The sequence below is a fragment of the Nomascus leucogenys genome, chromosome 17 (assembly GCF_006542625.1).
Source record: "Nomascus leucogenys isolate Asia chromosome 17, Asia_NLE_v1, whole genome shotgun sequence".
NCBI lineage: Eukaryota > Metazoa > Chordata > Mammalia > Primates > Hylobatidae > Nomascus > Nomascus leucogenys.
This window is the reverse complement of record NC_044397.1, coordinates 2828710-2838486: the sequence shown is the minus strand read 5'-3', so window position 1 is coordinate 2838486 and position 9777 is coordinate 2828710.

The following is a 9777-nucleotide window of genomic DNA, read 5'->3' as shown; positions in this document are numbered from 1 at the left end:
CTCCAGAATGCAGCAGGTTCTGCAGACAGCAGCATAAAGTAGCAGGGCTGTGAAGACAGGGGCAGGGCCCTAGATCACAAAGCTGCTAACTCCCCTAACATCTCCTGAATCATCCCTGCTTCCCACTGCTACTGCTCCTACCTTTCTTCTGGTCCCCGTCATCTCGCCCCTGGGCTATTGCTACCACCTCCTGAAGGACGAGCTGCCTTTGTGAATTCTTGGAAGTGCTACAACAATCAGATTACTTGCCTACTTAAAACCTGGGCAGAACGCATAAGCTTATTTTTGTTGCATGCACCCCCCTGGTAGTCTGGTGAAGCCTGTGGACTTCTTCCTAGGATGGTGTTTTGTTTTATTTTATTTTATTTTTGAGATGGAGCCTGACTGTCACCCAGGCTGGAGTGCAGTGGCACGATCTCGGCTCCCTGCAACCTCCACTTCCCGGGTTCAAGCAGTTCTCGTGCCTCAGCCTCCCAAATAGCTGGGATTACAGGCATGTGCCACCACACTGAGTAATTTTTGTATTTTTAGTAGAGAAGGGCTTTCTCCATGTTGACCAGGCTGGTCTCCAACTCCTGACCTCAAGTGGTTTGCCTGCCTCAGCCTCCCAAACTGCTGGGATTACAGGCATGGACACCATGCCTGGCCCCTAGGGTGATGTTTTAAATGTATAAAATAAAATATACTGAGCTGGGTGCAGTGGCTCACGCCTGTAATCCCAGTGCTTTGGGAGGCCGAGGTGGGCAGATCAGTTGAGGCCAAAAGTTCGAGACCAGTCTGGCCAAGATGGCGAAACCCCATCTCTACTAAAATTACAAAAAAATTAGCCAGGCAGGGTAGTGGGTGCCTGTAGTCCCGGCTACTCGGGAGGCTGAGGCACAAGAATTACTTGTACCTGGGAGGGGGAGGTTGCAGTCAGCTAATACCATACTACTGCACTCCAGCCTGGGTGACAAAGTGAGATGCTATCTCAAAAATATATATATATATATGTACACACACATATATAAGTATATATATACATATTATATATACATATATATGTACACACACATATATATAATGTATTATAAAGGCAACCAAGTATGTTAAAACACAATGATCAATATATTTCTTAAAAATTAAATTTGTGACCGGGTGCGGTGGCTCACGCCTGTAATCCCGACACTTTGGGAGGCCAAGGTGGGCCAATCACTTGAGGTCAGGAATTTGAGACCAGCCTGGCCAATGTGGTGAAACCCCATCTCTACTAAAAATACAAAAATTAGCTGGGCGAGTGGCGGGTACCTGCCATCCCAGCTACTCAGGAGGCTGAGGCAGGAAGAATCGCTTGAACCCAGGAGGTGGAGGTTGCAGTGAGCCAAGATAGCACCATTGCACTCCAGCCTGGGCAACAAGAGCAAAACTGCATCTCAAAATAAATAAAAGTAAAATAAAATAAAATAAAATTTGCGAATAGTAATATATGAGCTATTTTTTTTTTTGAGACAGAGTATCTCTCTGTCACCCAGGCTGGAGTGCAGTGGCACTATCTTGGCTCACTGCAAACTCTGCCTCCTGGATTCAAGTGATTCTAGTGCCTCAGCCTCCAAAGATATATGCACTTTTTAATAAACACCTCATATGATAATTTACAGCGGTGGGTCTCCTAACTGACATAATTTTGAGACAGTATTTTGAACTATATGCCAGCATGTTCATGTGATAGGAAAAGAACTGTGATATCTGTTGGCGAGAGAGTCTCGGGTACTGCTTATAGTACTTTGGTTTGTTGTCTACATTTGTTTTAAAAGGCAATGCTGGCCAGGCGCAGTGGCTCACGCCTGTAATCCCAGCACTTTGGGAGGCCAAAGCGGGCAGATCACTTGAGCTCAGGAGTTCGAGACCAGCCTGGCCAACATGGTAAAACCCTGTCTCTACTAAAAATACAAAAATTAGCCAGGCATGGAGGCTCACACCTGTAATCCCAGCTGCTCAGGAGGCTGAAGGAAGAGAATCACTTGAACCTGGGAGGCAGAGGTTGCAGTGAGCTGAGATCGCACCACTGCACTCCAGCCTGGGCAACACAGCAAGACTCTACCTCAAAAAAAAAAAAAAAACAAAAGTATGAATATGAGGCATTGTAAATGGTTGCCCAAAGACATTGGCAGGGTCAGCATGGCATTGTCATCCCTACATGAAAAGTGCAATTGTCCCACTGACCATTTCTTCTTATCCCAAAGATCCTATCTTTATTAAGGGTGACCAGCAAAGGAACTGAGCTGGAAGAGACCAGCAGGGAGAGGTTGCAATCTCCAAAAGAGCTACCCCAAGCAACCCAGGAGCTGCTCACCAAAGGACAGAGAGACAAGGGAGGTATCCCCAAAGGGCTGCTGGGCATGCCCAGTCACCCCACAATGGGTGGGAGAGGGTGGGCCAGCAGGTGGAGGATTCTCAGCACAGAAGGACACCAGAAGACTTCAGGGAAGCTGGAGGAGGCCATGGGAGAGGGGAGTAGTGACAGCATGCTCAGGTAGTGAGGACAGCCATGGACTCTGGGTGCAGGTCACCCTGGCTACCTTGAGCAAGTTACTTCACCTCTCTGAAACTCAGTTTCCTCATCTGTAAAATGGGCTAATCATCCCCCATGGTGTCATTGCAACCATTAAATGAGATAATGAAAATGATGAAATGCTTTATTTATCTGCACTGTCTTATGTAGTGTGTATTAAATATCTAGCACATAGTGAACATGGCAAAAGCACCTTATTATTATTGCAACAGGCAAAATTTTTAAAGTTGCTTTAATTTGCTCACCCTTTCCACTTGGCTTTTCCTCTTTTATCCCCCTCATCAATCAGCGCTGTGCTGTAACCACAAACCTCCCTGCCCAAGGTGCCTGTAGAGTCTTCCAGCCCGGAACAACCTTGGGGAGGATGAGGTGGAGGTGTGGAGTGTGTATGTGTGGTGTGTGTGTTGGGGGTCCTGTGAGCCATCAGAACTTGTATAAAAGTCTGGGTGGGTACGTGCGTGATGCATTTGCTCTGAGGAAACAGTCATAGATTCTCAAAGTAGTGACCAAAACAAACAAAGGCTAGGATCCACAGAAGTAAAATGTTAGATCTTAATGCAATAGTCCTTCCTCGGTCTGAAAAGAGGTCTTAGGGAGAGGGCAATGTTTAACAGCGAGAAATGGCCCTCACATGATGGAATTTCAGGAATCAATGACAGTTGGGGAGAAAGGTTTAGGGGTGGGTACCATAAATCACACCCTGCCGTGTCACTCTAAAAATGACCCAGTTTAAGGAATAGCTTTGGATGGCCTCTAAATTGGTTCAGAATGAGGGCCTCTTTTGTTACTAAATTATTTTTCCTGGCCATAGAAATTTTAGACGTTGGCAAATCACAATAAAATTCTGATATTACCATTTCCCTTTTTAAGAAAGAGGCTTTGAAATGGCAACAGAGACTTATCTGAAATCTTCAAACGTAAATAATTCAGAATTAGTGCTTGAGCTCTGCTCTTAAGCTACAAGGACACGTTTCTCGATAATGGGCTTTCAGAGCAAAGGACATGTAGCTTTGCTCTTAAGAGTGACTGAAACCCTGCCAAGACAACATTTACCTAACTTAATTATCGTCACTCAGCCACATCTCTCTCCTCAATGCCCGGCTAATTCTTGCAACCTCAAATATCGTACACTGAATTTACACATTCTACTTTTCACTATTCTTTTAATTGTGGTAAAAAGTATATAACAAAATGTACCCCCTTAACTATTTTGAGTGTACAGTACAGTAATGTCATCGGTATGCACACTGTTGTGCGGTAACTCTTTAGAACATTTTCAATTTGCAAAACGGAAATTTCATGCCCATTGAACAACTCCCCTTTCCCCTCTTCCTCCCACCATGGCCACCACCATTCATTCTACTTTCTGTTTCTAACAGTTTGACTTCTTCAGATACCACAGATAAGTGGAATCATGTAGTATTTATCTTTTTGTGACCAGCTTATTTCATTTAGTATAATGTCCTCAAGGTTCATCTATGTTGCACCATGCAACGGGATCACTTTTTTTTTCTTAAGACTGAGTAGGCCGGGTGTGGTGGCTTACACCTATAATCCCAGCATTTTGGGAGGCCGAGGCAGGCGGATCATTTGAGGTCAGGAGTTGGAGACCAGGCTGGCCAACACGGTGAAACCCATCTCTACTAAAAACACAAAAATTAGCCAGGCGTGGTGGCGTGTGCCTGTAATACCGGCTACTCGGGAGTCTGAGGCAGAAGAATCACTCGAACCCAAGAGGTGGAGGTTGCGTTGAGCTGAGATCGTGCCACCTCACAAGACTCCATCTCAAAAAAAAAAAAAAAAAAAAAGACTGAATAATACTTCGTTGTATGCATATACCATTTTCACTATTTTTTAAAAACATGTTTGTTGCTCTGCTCTGTGATTTATTTTGTTCGGTGATGTTTCTCCTAGTATAAAATGTGAAGCTTGCTTTATCATGTACATTAAATTTACCATTCAGAAACCTTTAAATATATCTGTTAAATTTTCATGTCTACAAATTCTCCATTTATTCAATTAGAAAGGTTTCTGGAGAATTTGTAGACATTAAAATTTAACAGATATATTTCTTTAAGAGGTTCTGAAAACAAGTCGATGGGCACAGTGGCTCACGTCTGTAATCCCAGCACTTTGGGAGGCTTAGGTGGGTGAATCACCTGAGGTCAGGAATTGAGACCAGCCTGGTCAACATGGTGAAACCCTGTCTCCACTGAAAATACAAAAATTAGCCAGGCGTGGTGGCGCATGCCTGTATTCCTAGCTACTGGGGAGGCTGAGGCATGAGAATCGCTTGAACCCAGGAGGCAGAGGTTGCAGTGAGCCGATCTCACTAGTGCACTCCAGCCCGAGTGACAGAGGGAGACTGTGTCTCAAACAAAACAAAACAAACAAAACAACAACAGAAAGAAAACAAAAAGAAAAAAAAAGAAAACTTAACAGATATTTCCCCAAGTTTCCAAATGATCCATTGGAAATAGGGCAAGTTTATAAAATAATTGATAATCTTTCATAATGTAAGTGATTTTATAAAGCATTTCATATCATCTGTCTTTTAAGCAATATGACAAGAATAAAAATAAAAATAGAACCTGTTGAACTTTTCAGTTGACAGCTACAGAGCTTTTTATTTATGGAAATAAGGTTTTCAAGTAATGATGATATTGAATCACTTTATGCTCTTAATGGCTTTTTATATAACTCCTTTGATCAGATGCGATTTGCAGAGGGGGACTATTCTCCTCCTCTGAAATTCTTTTTTTTTTTTTTTTTTTTTTTTTTTTTGAGACGGAGTCTTGCTCTTTCGCCCAGGCCGGACTGCAGTGGCGCTATCTCGGCTCACTGCAAGCTCCGCCTCCCGGGTTCATGCCATTCTCCTGCCTCAGTCGACCGAGTAGCTGGGACTACAAGCTCCCGCCACCGCGCCCGGCTAGTTTTTTGTATTTTTAGTAGAGACGGGGTTTCACCGTGTCAGCCAGGATGGTCTCGGTCTCCTGACCTCATGATCCACCCGCCTCGGCCTCCCAAAGTGCTGGGATTACAGGCGTGAGCCACCGCGCCCGGCCTGAAATTCTTAAACAGAATATAAAACAATGTAAACAAAAATGTTACAAAACAGAAATAAAAACAACATTTGTGTTGGATTACCAAGTGTTCATTTTACCAAGAGGATAATCCCTTTACCTAATTGAAATAAGGAAGAAACAAAGGTGGGTGTGAACCTTTTATGGAGAGATCCTGGAAGCGTGACCTTGGCCAAAACAACTGATGGCTCAGCCAATCTCTGGAGATGAGACCTGCAGAAGTTTCATTATTTGTTGCTGTCAAGGTGAAGCTCAACTCCATCCTGTGGATGAAGAGTCAAACTCTGTAGAATATTTGAAGAGATTTATTCTGAGCCAAATATGAGTGACCATGGCCCGTGACACAGCCCCAGGAGATCTTGAGAACGTGTGTCCAGTGTTATCAGAGTACAGCTTGTTTTTATACATTTTAGGTTATAGGTGAATTCGAAGATTTTCTGATTGGCAGCTGGTTGAGTTTATCTAAAGACCTGAAATCCGTAGGAGGGAGTGTCTGGGTTAAGATAAGGGGTTGTAAAGACCAAGGTTCTTATTATGCAGGTGAAGCCTTCAGGTAGCAGGCTTCAGAGAGAATAGATTATAAATGTTTGTTATCCAACTTACAAAGGTGCCAGACGACCCCGGGAGCGTGGGGAGCGCTCCTGCAGGAGCATTTCAAAATAGGCCAAATGAGTATATTTTGGGGTAAAATACTTTGATTTCTCTCAGGGCCTGCTGTCATGATTCTTATTGCTACAAAGAGTCTGTTCTGTCAGTCTTAAGGTCTCTGTTTTTTGGGTTTTTTTTTTTTTGAGATGGAATCTCGCTCTATCACCCAGGCTGGGAGTGCAATGGTGCCATCTCGGCTCACTGCAACCTCTGCCTCCCGGGTTCAGGCAATTCTCATGAGTAGCTGCGATTACAGGCGTAAGCCACTACACCCAGCTAATTTTTGTAGTTTTAGTAGAGACAGGGTTTCACCATGTTGGCCAGGTTGGGCCTTAAGGTCTCTGTTTTAGTATTAACGCTGGTCAGCTGTGCCTGAATTCCAAAGGGAGGAAGTTATAAGGACGCAAGCCAGCTGGGCGCTTTGGATCACACCTGTAATCCCAGTGCTATGGCAGGCCAAGGTGGGCAGATCAGTTGATGTCAGGAGTTTGAGACCAGCCTGGCCAACATGGTGAAACCCCATCTCTATTAAAAATACAAAAAATTAGCCGGGCGTGGTGGCTCATGCCTGTAGTCCCAGCTACTCGGGAGGCCGAGACATGAGAATCACTTGAACCCAGGAGGCAGAGGTTGCGGAGTTGAGATTTTGCCACTGCACTCCAGCCTGGGTGACAGAGTGCGACGCCCTCTCAAAAAAAAAAAAAAAAGGAGCCATGTCCAACCACCCATTCCATCATGGCCTGAACTAGTGTTTTGTGTTTATTTGAGAATGCCCTTGGACAAGAGGAAGGGTCCATTTGCTTGCTTGGGAGGGGCTTAGAATTTTTTTGTTGGTTTACATTCCTCAGAGCTGATTGCCTTCCAAAAGGTTGCACTCTGAAATTGTTATCAACTCTAATCAATAATTATAATACTAAGAACTACACGTATGCTATTGGAATGGATTTATTTATCAGCCCTGTAGGAAAATATATATCTCACATCACCTCATTCCCATTTACCCACTTTTCCCTTTTCCAATCTTAAGGCTTGTGTTGTCTAAATATTCTATAGTTTCAGCACAGTTTACGTTTTATAAAAGCCCCTACTGGCTGCTGTACAGAGAGCAAGTGTGTGCCCCTGATCTGCAGAAGGTGTTGATCCAACTATCCGGCTGGGGCAGGGGAGCTGGAGAGGGGAGTGGGGAGATGGGGAGGGGAAGGGATGGAGACAAAGGAGAGAGGCAGGAGGAGGGAGAATGAAGAGCTGGGGAAGGAGCTTTGGAAAAATACGGGAAAGTAAATGATGGGGCGACAGAAAGAGAGGATGAGGCGTCAGTCAGCACCACAAGGAGAGCAAGAAGGAAGAAGGGGACAGGAAATGCAGTAACAGAGTGGAAGAACAAAGAAACTAGAACATACAGAGGCTTCGAATAAAAATCAATTCATCTCAAAGTGTTCAGCGTTTCCATGAGGCTGTGAGATCAAAATAGGAAGAGGCCCTTTATTTTCTTAGGAAGAGAACACAGACCGGAGGTGGGAGAGGAATGGTAGGGAATTTTCCAAACAAAGAGAGGGCCTGTGGCCTCTCAAACTGCCCCCACCCCATGCTCACTGAAGCGTTCACACTGCAGCCCTGAACTCTCACAAAGAGGGTGAACTCCATCCAGACAGGGGGGATCCGGAACCCACGCTTGGTTTCCATCCCAGCTGAGGGCTGGAGAGTGAGACTGCTGAGCTGGGGTTCAGGCCACAGCCTGGGGGACAGGGTAGGCAGGAGGTCAGCAAGGCTTAGAGAAGATGGATATGTTGGGTTGGGTGAGAGGCCTGGTGCTGGGAGTGGGTTGTCTACAGAGATGCGCCCCCAGGGCCTTGTCCAGGACGATCCTTGGCCAGGGGGGTCCTGAGGGGACTGGCGCTGCACACCTCAGGGATGCAGTGTCAGGAAATCTGGGGCTCCCCAGCTTCCTACTCTGGTCTTCTTCTCTGGACACACTCGTGTTGCCATAAGGAGAGACAGAAACATCAGCAAAATCAAATCAATGCTTCCAACTGTATCCCTAACCCCTCCACTCCAGCCAGATTTGGAGATAGTACAGATACCCCCCTCCCCAAGTAAAGTGTCTCTTGACACCTTGCGGTTCAGGCCACAGCCTGGGTACAGGGTGGGTAGGAGGTGAGAAATGACTCCCCTTCTTCTCGATGGAAAGAAAAGGCCTTGGCCAGGAGACAGTGCTCAGGGACTCTGGCCATTCCAGTACCTGCCCCTATAGAGACCAGAGAAGGGCAGGGCCAGCCCCTGGTACAGAGCACTGAAAGGAGGTTTCCCCTCCAACTTCTGACTGGTGCTGGTTGAACGACTGAACAAACTAACCCACTGAGCTTTTTTCCTCACTGCAAAGTGAGTCCAATGACAGGGTCTGCTTATGATGCATGGAAGGGATGCAGTACTTCCTGGGGTTTACAAGAGCTCAGAGAACGGCAGCAAGGCGAGTTGGAAATATCTTGGGCACCTGTTTTTAACAAATTCATTCACTCCTTCATTGCACACATGGTTATTGACTGTCTGCTATGTATGTAACAGGCACCGTGGATACATCGTTACACAAGACAGATTCTCCATCTCCCCAGCAGACATTTCCGTGTGTGGGGGGGGGGGGGCAGGGAGGGATCACAGTACAGAGTAAACAATAAATAAAGTTATATAATATAGCAGAGGGAATTTAGTACTAAGAAGGACATAAAGCCAACGAGGGAGATAAGGTGGGGGGTGGAATTTTACATCAGCTGGAGCATATGTATGAAAGTGGGCCGGGCACGGTGGCTCACGCCTGTAATCCCAGCACTTTGAGAGGCTAAGGCGGGCGGATCACCTGAGATCAGGAATTGAGACCAGCCTGGCCAACATGGTGAAACCCCGTCTCTACTAAAAATACAAAAATTAGCTGGGCCTGACGGCGTGCCCCTGTAGTCCCAGCTTCTTGAGAGGCTGAGGCAGAATTGCTTGAACCCGGGAGGCGGGGGTTGCAGTGAGCCCAGATCGCGCCACTGCACTCCAGCCTGGCGACAGAGTGAGACTCCGTCTGAAAGAAAAGAAAAGAGGAAAGGAGAGGAAAGGAGAAGAGAAAAAGAAAAGAAAAGAAAAGAAAAGAGAAAAGAAAAGAAAAGGAGGCCAAGTGTTTCCCGTAGAGTTACTGTGTATTGGGTGGGGGGCGCACAGGGGTGCCACGAATTGAGCTGCCTGCTCCTTCCAGATGCAGGGTTCTCACCTGAATAGGTGAGAACGGGGTGAGGGGGAGGAATCACGCGTGGGTGGCTGGATTAGTTCCTGATGTCCTCTGATTCCCTACAGCTTCTTCAGCCCCGTTCTAACCCCCTTCCTCAGGCTTACAGGAAAGTGTGTGGAAGAGAGATACGGAGAGACTGAGCATCAGACTTTTTTGGAAGAAACATCAGTAAATGAAAATGGAATTACAATAAAAATAACAAAAGCAATAAACTCCTGACCTCAGTCACA